A 10,191-nucleotide genomic window follows, 5' to 3' on the forward strand; every position below is an offset into this window, starting at 1 on the left:
TCATCTCTGCCATTAACCCCCCCCCCCAAGCGGCACCACTAACCCCCCTCCTCTTCATCACTGTTCTATACAGAGGAAACTTGGGACTATTTTATGCTGGAGCACAAACACTGCAAGACTGTAAAAGCTGCATCAAAAATTTGTGCTTCTAAACTTACAAGCTTTTCTTGTGTTACCGCCGATGGTACAACTGAGGACATAACATGGTGGCAGTGATGGGATTGATAGAAACCCACAACATATAGAAAAAAAATCCCTATAAAACAAAATAAACACGAAGAGAAGGAAACAAAGTAAAAGCACCATTCCCTGACGACCAGTGATGGAGAAGAAAATGGCCACAGGAGCAACGTTGTACCCAGTAATGGACAGGGAAACCGAAGTCATAGAGGCTTTCAAAAGGTTCAACCAGACATGGACTCTGGCCTTCAAAAGTTTCCCCAAGGGAGGTACACTGAGATACAAATATGATTGATATTAATGGATGGCATAATGAGATGAAATGTTGTTTAATCATGGAAAAATTACTTATGTTTCGTGTGATTATTATAATTTTTTTATTAATAAGTGGTTATTATATTCAGAATATTTACATTTCAATTTACATTGATTAGATCTTAATATGTACATTTAATTTTTCTTTAATATTTTTTATTTATGGCTCTCCTTAGGAGAGTTGGCTGAAGGGGGGGGTTCTTTTCTCTTTTTTATATATAAAAAATAACGTTCATGTTTATGGTTAAATGTTGTATATGTCATATTTTATTTGTTTTTTGAATGAATAAATAAAGTCTTTTAAAAAAAAGGGAGCTACACTGGAGGAAAAGGTTAGTTACATCCTTCTTTGGATGGCGGAGCGAGGACCAGACCTGTGAAATAGCTGGGAGCTGGTTGAAGAGGAAGAAAATAACCCAGAAAGGATATATGAAAAATTTTCCTCTCATCTGGAACTGCACCCCAACCATCGAATAAAGGGATACGAGTTCCAGGGATTAAAACAAGAGCCTGACAAGTCGGTAGATAATTTCCTTAGAAGGCTGAAGAACAATGCAGCAAGATGCAAGTTCAAAGAGATAGAGGAGAGAATAGTTGACCAACTAATTAGGGGAAGCACTCATCCTGAAGTGCAGAAATCTCTCATAGGAACATACAGCTTTAAGCTAGCAGATGGCGTTGATGGAGCCAGGACCTTTGAGGCCACTAGGAGGCAAATGCAATCCCTCTCCGTGCAGGCCAACACAGCACAGAGATGGAAAGGTCGATGCCATAAGAGAAAGCCGCAGACATCTGAAAACTGTAGGAGATACGGCAGAATACACCCCTTCGATGACTGCAAGAAATGCCCTGCGTATGGTTTGAAGTGCAGGACCTGTGGGAAGATTAGGGTTAGGGTTAAATGTGTAGGTCTGGCACAAAGATAGAAAACAAGAATACAGAAGGAGAGTACATCACGTACAGGGAAGTGACAGCAGTGACTCTGACACTCGCATCAAAACAATACTCCTCGATGAGACGTTCAAGAAAGGGAAGGGAGGAAAAAGTGAATTACAACCACGATCCAAGTAAAAAGTTCGGAAACAGACTGACAATATTCAACTTGAAAATAAAGTTGGATAGTGGATCACAAAGCAACGTCCTTCTGCTCAGACAGTCCCATCAAATGTTCCCCGAGAACATGATGAACGGGTACCCAGAGATAGCCACACTAGAACCCATAAATATCATGCTCACAGCCTATGGTGGCCACGTGATTAAACAATGAGGAAAAGTCCAAATAAAAGGCAGGCATAAAGGAAAGAGCATCATATGCACATTTTTCATGGTTGATGCTGAAAGACCAGACAGATGAGGCCTGAATAGTTGTTAAAATTACAGCTAATTTCTGTAAACAATGAGATGAGGGGGAAGGAAATGTCCAAGAGGATCAATAGCGACATCCTGCTTGAGCAACGCCCTCCGATGATCACAAACAAGGCCGAGCTCACGGACACGTACGCTGAATGCTTTGATGACACAGTCAGGTACTTTGGAAATTTTGAATACCACATTACTATCGACCCAAAATACAAACCAATAATCCATACTTTACAGAAGGTGCCAATAAAGCTGAAACAAAAGGTAAAGCAGGAGTGGGAAGAAATGGAGGAAAAACGAGTAAAAGCAAAAGTAGTAGAGCCAACTGACTGGGCAAATTCTATAGTAATTAAAGAAAAACTGAATGGCCACCTAAGAATATGTCTGGACCTCAAAGACTATCCAATACCAATCCTGGAAGACATCACTTCTGATCTAGTGGGATCCAAAATCTTCAGTGAGCTAGATGCCAAGAATGGGTATTGGAACATGAAGCTGGATAAAGAATTGACACTGCTAACAACATTCAATACTCCATTCGGCCGGTACAAGTTCCTGCACTTACCTTTTGGCCTAAAGGTGAGCCAAGATATCTTCCAGCAAAAGATAGATGAGACCTACAGGGGATGCAGGGGTACTGTTGGCATTGCAGACGGCATCCAGGTCTTTGGTAGAGATGGGAAAATGCACGACCTTCATCTACACAAAGCCATGGAAAGAACAAGAGGGGCCAACGTCAAACTCAATGCAAACAAATGCATCATTAAGGTAGAGGAGTGCCAATTATTTGGAATGGTGTACACATCTGAAGGGGTCAGGCCAAGCCCAGAGAACGTAACAGCCATTGCTGAAATGAAACACCCAAAGGACATAAAGGAATGAAGAAGCTGCCTGGGCCTAGTCCAATATACGAGTTCCTTCACCCCACACATGTCAGACCACACAGCCAACCTTAGAGAGTTGCTGAAAGAGGATGTGGAGTTTCAGTGGTCACCATCACATCAATGAAATTTCAACATCTGCAGAGAAGTAGAACTGAGCTACTACGACAGAAAAAAAGCTGTCACATAACAAGTAGACACTTCCATCAGAGGCCCTGGGACAACATTGGTGCAGGAAAGAAAACTGATAACCTTTGCCTCAAAAGCTCTGACAACACCAGATACCCAACATGCCAAGAATGAAAGGGAGCCGTTGGCAGTTGTGCATGGATGTAAAACATTCTACAAATTCCTCTATGGGAGACAGTTTGTGGTAGAAAGTGATCATCGCCTGCTGGAACACATCCAGAACAAGAACCCAAGCAAGGCACCAGCCAGACTACAGAGGCTACTCCTCTGGCTCCAATGTTATGACTTCACCTTGAAGTATATGCCAGTGAAGGAAATGATGCTCGCTGATGCCTTGTCACATCTTTCCCCAAACAAAAATTACAAATGAAAGACTTGGAAATCAAGATACATCACCTCGTCAGGGTAACTAATAACAAATTAAACCTGATTAAAGGACGAGATGCTGCAGCTGCTCTTGCAACAGGTGATAGAGGGAAAGGATAAAACAGGTACAGCCTACAATATGTCAGTATTGGTCTGTCAGAGACTACATATTTCTGGAGAATGTGGTACTGCTGGCAGGGTCTCGGCTGATAATATCAGAGACAATATAAAAATAAATTCTCCAGAAAATACATCAAGGCCACATGGAAATGGAGAAATGCAAACTCAGAGCAAATTCAGCAGTTTACTAGACCGCTGAAGTACCTGCCAGGCCATGGCCCGCTGTGGGAGCAGACCTATTCACAGAAAACCAGGAGTGGATCTCATTTTGTCCTGCTACTACTCCAAATTCCCCTTCATCAGGAAAGTGAAGAACCTGAGAGCACCAACCATCACTGCTGCAGTACATGCGCTCTTCACAGAACAGGGGATACCCTAACAAGTGTTATGTCACAATGGGACCCAATTCACATCGTGAGAATTCAGAGAAATGGTTGCAGTTCACCATCACTACATCCTCACCACATTACCCCAGGGGCCATGGATTCATTGAGAGGCATGTACAGATAATTAAACACACTCTCACTAAGTGTCGAGAGACAAAGGAAGACCCTTACCTGGCTCTTCTGTCTCTGCGAGCAACACCATTGAGGGCCGACATGAAGTCTCCAGCAGAGCTTCTGAATGGCAGAAAGTACAAGACAACCCTGCCAAGCAAAATCCATCCACCAGATGACCAAAAGGAAACAAGAAGAAAGTTGACACATACAAGAGAGTAGTTGTCAACATTGTAACAAACAGGCACAAACATAACTGGAACTCTTCAGAGGACAGCATGTGCATGTTCAAGAGCCAGTGATAAAAACCTGGAGTCCAGCAAAGATTGTTAGAGAGGCTGAGACGCCAAGCTCACACATCATTGAAACGAAACAGGACCCACATTCGCCCAACACCAAATCTGACACGGAAAGTGCCAGAAGTATCAGCAGTTTCTGAAATTCCAACAACTTGTGAAGGAATGCAAGTAAAAACCAGTAACAACACTGTAACAACTGAACAACAGGCAACAGGAGAACCGAGGCAAACAACACCACCACCCACAAGCATACTAACACCATCAATGCAAACAGACACAACAAGGTCTACGAGGTGGAGAAGCAACATTCTACCACCAGTGCGATTCCGCTGAGACGAATATAGAACTGCATTTGTGGAATTGGAATGATTAATTCTTAAAGGCAAGTGCAGGTAAAGAAGCAGTAACAATTTATTTTTAAGAAATTTTAAATCTTAATAAATCTTTCAGTTTTTAATAATTTTTTTAAAGAAGATGTTATATACAGAGGAAACTTGGGACTATTTTATGCTGGAGAATGAACACTGCAAGATTGTAAGAACCGCATCACACTTGAGTGGTGAGCATGCTCAGTGAGACAGTGTATCAATACATGACCAGTTACCTGATGTGAGTAAAGATTTGTGCTTCTAAACAAACAAGCTTTTCTTAAGACCTCCGATGGTTCAATCGAGGACATAACAGCTGCCACTAATCCCCTCAGCGCTGTCACTAAACCCTCCCCTCCTCAGATTGTTTTATGAGAAGTACACCTCTGAGGTCGAGCAAGACAAGGGTTCTATTGAAGAATTTTTTATTTGGTTTAACCTTACCTTCTTTAAATGATAAAGCTGAATAATAATCTGTTGCTATTAAGGCTGGTGTTTGGGAATTAAGGTTATTGGGTTAATTCTATTTTTGTGAGTTTGTTAATAAATTTTGTGCTGAACTTAACCCATTCGTTTATGCACCCCTCATTGGCTGCAGGGGAGCGTAACGGTGCAATAAAATAATCTTGACCTATCAGCCTGGTTTGCCAGTGCAAGTGCCCTGGAACGTAGAAGCTCGACACGGTAACAAACACAACCAGATCCATCACAAGCTCTGGCCTCCTGTGCACTTAAGTGCGCTGCGACATTAAAAAAAAAGGATTCAGCATTATAAAGGACCCCCATCACCCTGGTCCCTTTCTCACGACCAGCTTCAGATACAAGGTGCAGAAATCTGAACACCAGCACCTTTTGGTTCAAGAACAGTTTATTTCCAATTGCTCTCATGCCCTTGAACCTCCCCGTTCCACTAATCAGCGACTGCCTGTCGGACTAACTGGAACTTTTTGCACTCTCTCTTTCCATATAGGGGCGTAATAGAGTTATGACCAACTGGAGTTGTTCAGTTTTTGAAGGACCTGTTCAGCTGCAGCAAGAGTTTCAGTGCATCTTTACATGACTGCGGAATTACCAAAGGTTCACCTCGCATTTCCCTGCTATTCACTTGTATGTTTACATACAATGCCTTATTAACCAGCAGAGGATCAAACGGTGCAAAAATATTCCCTGGTTTCTCAACCATTTAACAATTCTTCACAATGAATTCTACCTGGAATTTTCTAAATGCAAATGATCTTGAAAGTGACTCAGTGAGTTGAAATTATGTTGTAGCAACTCAACCAAATTAATTATGGCACTCGACACTGAAACTCGATCAGCAGCCCTTGGCTAAACTGCTATCAGACTACATCAATCAAATGACTTCAAGAATACGGAATACAATTGTGAGGGATACTGGAATGTTAGGAGTCCAGAGATACTGGAAGCAAGTGCCAATTAAGAATAAAGTATTATGGGTTAACTTAAGGTGAAGGGATACTGGAATGTGAGGAGTCAAGCAAGTGCCAATTAAGAATAAAGTATTATGGGTTAACTTAAGGTGAAGGGATACTGGAATGTGAGGAGTCAAGCAAGTGCCAATTAAGAATAAAGTATTATGGGTTAACTTAAGGTGAAGGGATACTGGAATGTGAGGAGTCAAGCAAGTGCTCATTAGAGATGAAGAATTATGGGTTAAATCAGGGTGAAGGGATGCTGGAATGAGAGGAAGGGTTGTAAAAGTGTAATAAACTAAGGATCTTCAAAACAGGATAACAAGTAGATAGCTTTAGCAAGTCTTAGGGATTGATTAATGAGTGAAGAACAAAGACATGATACTTCTCTGGCTAACAAGTTTGCAGGAAGACACATAAACTGATAAGAAGTTAGAATCCACGTGGGCAGAATTACCTAATGCTAAACCAATCCAGGAGGCAGAAGAATGTTGGGGGGGAAGGTATCTCTGTACTGAAATGAAATGTATAAAAGTTGGGTTAGCCCCAGTATCTGTGTGTATTCCCAGGGTAAGGGGAAGCACCCAACTTTGCATTGTTGTATAATAAATGTTCTTTGTTCTCAATTTTTGTCTCGAGCAAATTCTGTGAAGGTACTTCTGTTTCTCACAAATGGGGACTCGTCCGGGATCCCACTCCCTCCACTGACAGAGTGCCCGACGATGAGGGTAGGTGCACCCCGGCTGATTCAGCTGGACTCACGGACGGCGGGTGACTTGTCAGTGGAAGAAGCGAGTGATATCCGAGAAGAGGTATTGAGAACAAATGACGGGAGGATGTTAAGGAAGCGCGCTAGGAATAGCTACTGGATCCCGGTAAGAGGAATTTTACTTACCTGTTAATATGGGAGGTGTGAGTAGCAAGGGAAATAGTCCTAAGGAAGGACGGGACAATCAGATAACTAAGCAAAGTCCGTTAGGATTAATGCTATCTGATTGGGGTGCGGGGAGAACCCGTGGGAAGGACAAACAGACCATGGTCAGGTATTCCAGTTTGGAATGGGTTAAAAGTCCGATTAAAGGGAGTTCAGTATATTGGCCAAAGCTCGGATCCGAGGATGACTGGATGTGTCAAGCATTGAACATCTGGCTCTATCAAAATCAAAGAGATAATATTGAGAGCAGAGAATATACAGCCTGCTGGCTCAGTGGATCGGTTGATCAACTGGTTTTGAATGAAAAGGAATGTAAGGACAAGAAGAATGAGGAACCTTTTGTCCCTGAAACACAAGGATGGGATGTGTTTCCCTTCCTCCACCTTATGCTCCTCCTATGCCGGCTCCTATCTTTCCCCCCCTCCTATGCTCTACCCTTCTGCACCTTCTCCTCCTCCCCCACAGCTAAAGAAAGGAGAAGAAAGTAGGGGTGGTATGATGACCCTTCACAAAGTACTCGATTACCACCTCTATTGACAAGAGAGAGAGGCGACTTTAATTCAGAGCAGAGTGAGACCCTCCGGGAAGAAAGGGCAGAACCCTTTGATTCATTTCCCAGAGAGCAGGCATCTAGACATTATAAAGGAGAGGATAAGCCAGAAATTAACTGGATGAGACCTTTACGGGAAGTTCCCATGGGAGGGGGTCTCAGTTTCGTAAATGTGCCCCTGACTAGTACGGAGGTGCGTAATTTTAAGAGAGAATGCCCAATAAACAGAAAGGAAAGGCTAAGATTTTGATGCAGGCAGTCAAGGAAGTCGTTGAGGGACAGCATGGAAAGGGTAGGGGCTGTGTGCCAGCTCCTGGACATTGGGAGGAGCTCCGGGAGTGGGAGAGTAGAGACCAGAGCAGGGGCAAGGGTCGAGGGGAATTCCGGGGATAACGACCATTCCCGGGACCTCGTGGTAATCCCGGTAGGAATTGGGAAACAGGAGCATTAGTTTGCTACCATTGTAAAAAGGAGGGACATTTTAAGAGAGAATGCCCAATGCAAGCCGGGGAGACGTGATCTTACGCACTGATGTGTTGGAATATAGGGGTTAATTAATCGTGGGGAGTGTGTGGAGTGTGTGCTTATGTACTGTTCAGTTTGTGTGCATGGATCCAGTACTATGTGGCAGTTTAATGTTTACCTCATGATGAAGGGAAAGAGTAATGTAAGTAAGGGGCAGCCACAGTATGTAGCAAAGTTGGCTGATTACAGTAGGTTTAGAATCGTCTACTCCCAAAATACAAAAGAGAGGATATGTATGAAACAATTTAGTAGGAATGTTAAGGCAAAAGGAGGTGTTGATTAGCACAAACAAAAAGAATCCTGACAGAGACTGTCAGAAACAAAGAGAATGGAATCAGTAAGAAGCTAAGACAGAAGGAGGTGTTAGTAGAACAGAAGAATATGGCCAGATGAGAACAAAGAAATAATTAGAAATATCTGGGGTATGAATTGATTTCTGATCAAAACAACAGGATATTCTCACCTTGAGGATTAAAAAAGATGGGAGCTCTACACCCCAGATAACTGCAGAGCAGGAAATTACTTGTGATAAAATTAGCAAAGGAAGCCAACTTTTGTTCTGTATGATAAGGTTGAGCTATATAAACTGTAGAGACTGGACAGTAGAGGTCAGTCTTGGGGAATATGAACTAATGACTGAACCAGAGCTCTGTTAAGCTTTATTCTTATGCTGTGTAATAAACTGATTCTCCTATCACTTAATTTAACGAACACGCTAGACTCAGACGACACATAGACTAAATTAAGGGTAGGGTAAAGCCAGAGTCAGACAGATGGAAGCAGATTATGAATAGGGGGGGTCACGGTTCTCAGTCAATACACACCGTGGGGCTGCATGGAGAACCATTGGTAAATTTAAGCATAGGACCCCACAGTGACAAGATGACTTTTTTTTAGTAGATTCTGGGGACAGTGATGATTTCGGGAGTAGGAGGAAGAGATTTTACGGTCCCTGTATTAAGAGATGTAAGAATACAAATGGGAGAAAAGATAATAACAGAGGATATTTTACTAGTTCCCCAAGCTGGAGTTTGTTTGTTAGGACGAGATTTACAGGACCAATTGGCTATCGGCACCAGACCACAGGAATCAAGTATCAGGGTTCAATTGTATGTATTAAGCGAGGAAGATCGAGAACTAATAAATCCTGGAGTATGGGCAGAAAGAGGCAATAGAGAAGTGTTAGATATTCCTCCCCTGCAAGTTACTTTAAAAGATTCTGAACAAGTAATTAGACGAAAACAGTATCCAATTCCTATGGCTGGCCGAAAGGGGCTGCAGCCAGTAATTGACCAGTTGGTGAAAGATGGTATACTTGAACCTTGTATGTCACCTTTTAATACCCCAATTTTACCTGTCCAAAAACCAGACGGTACCTATTGATTAGTGCAGGACTTGAGGGAGCTGAACAAAATTATTCTCACCCGGTTGTACCTAATCCCTATACAATAATGGGTAAAATCGATCCCCATAGTAAATGGTTTAGTGTGATTGACCTCAAAGATGCTTTCTGGAACTGTCCATTAGCAACAGAGAGCAGAGACATGTTTGCCTTTGAATGGGAAAATCCTTTTACTGGACGCAAGAATCAATATCGGTGGACGGTCCTTCCCCAAGGCTTTACAGAATCACCAAATTTATTCGGTCAGGTCTTAGAACAAATACTAGATGAGGCTCCTCGGAGAGAGAATTGTCAGTTGATACAATATGTTGATGATTTGTTAATTACGGGAAAAACGTATGAATTAGCTAAACAGTATACTGTTGAACTTTTGAATTTTCTGGAGAATAAGGGTCTCAGGGTGAGCGAATCCAAATTACAATTTGTTCAATCAGAAGTTAAATACTTAGGTCATCTGGTAAGTCAGGGAACTAGGAAAATAAGTCCAGAGAGGATACGTGGTATATTACAGATCCCCCCCCAGAATGCCCAAGAACTTAGGAAATTCCTTGGTTTAGTGGGATACTGTTGAATCTGGATTGAAAATTATTCTAGCCTGGTCAGATTTCTCTATGATAAACTCACGATTCTAGGGGGCAAAGCTGTTGTCTGGACAGAGGAAGAGATTAAAGATTTTAACTTGGTGAAACAGTGCCTTATTAGTGCCCCAGTGTTGGCTTTACCCAACCTAAATAAGCCATTTGACCTATATACCAATGCGAAAGGAGGTGTAG

The sequence above is a fragment of the Narcine bancroftii genome, chromosome 7 (genome assembly GCF_036971445.1).
Source record: "Narcine bancroftii isolate sNarBan1 chromosome 7, sNarBan1.hap1, whole genome shotgun sequence".
Lineage (NCBI taxonomy): Eukaryota > Metazoa > Chordata > Chondrichthyes > Torpediniformes > Narcinidae > Narcine > Narcine bancroftii.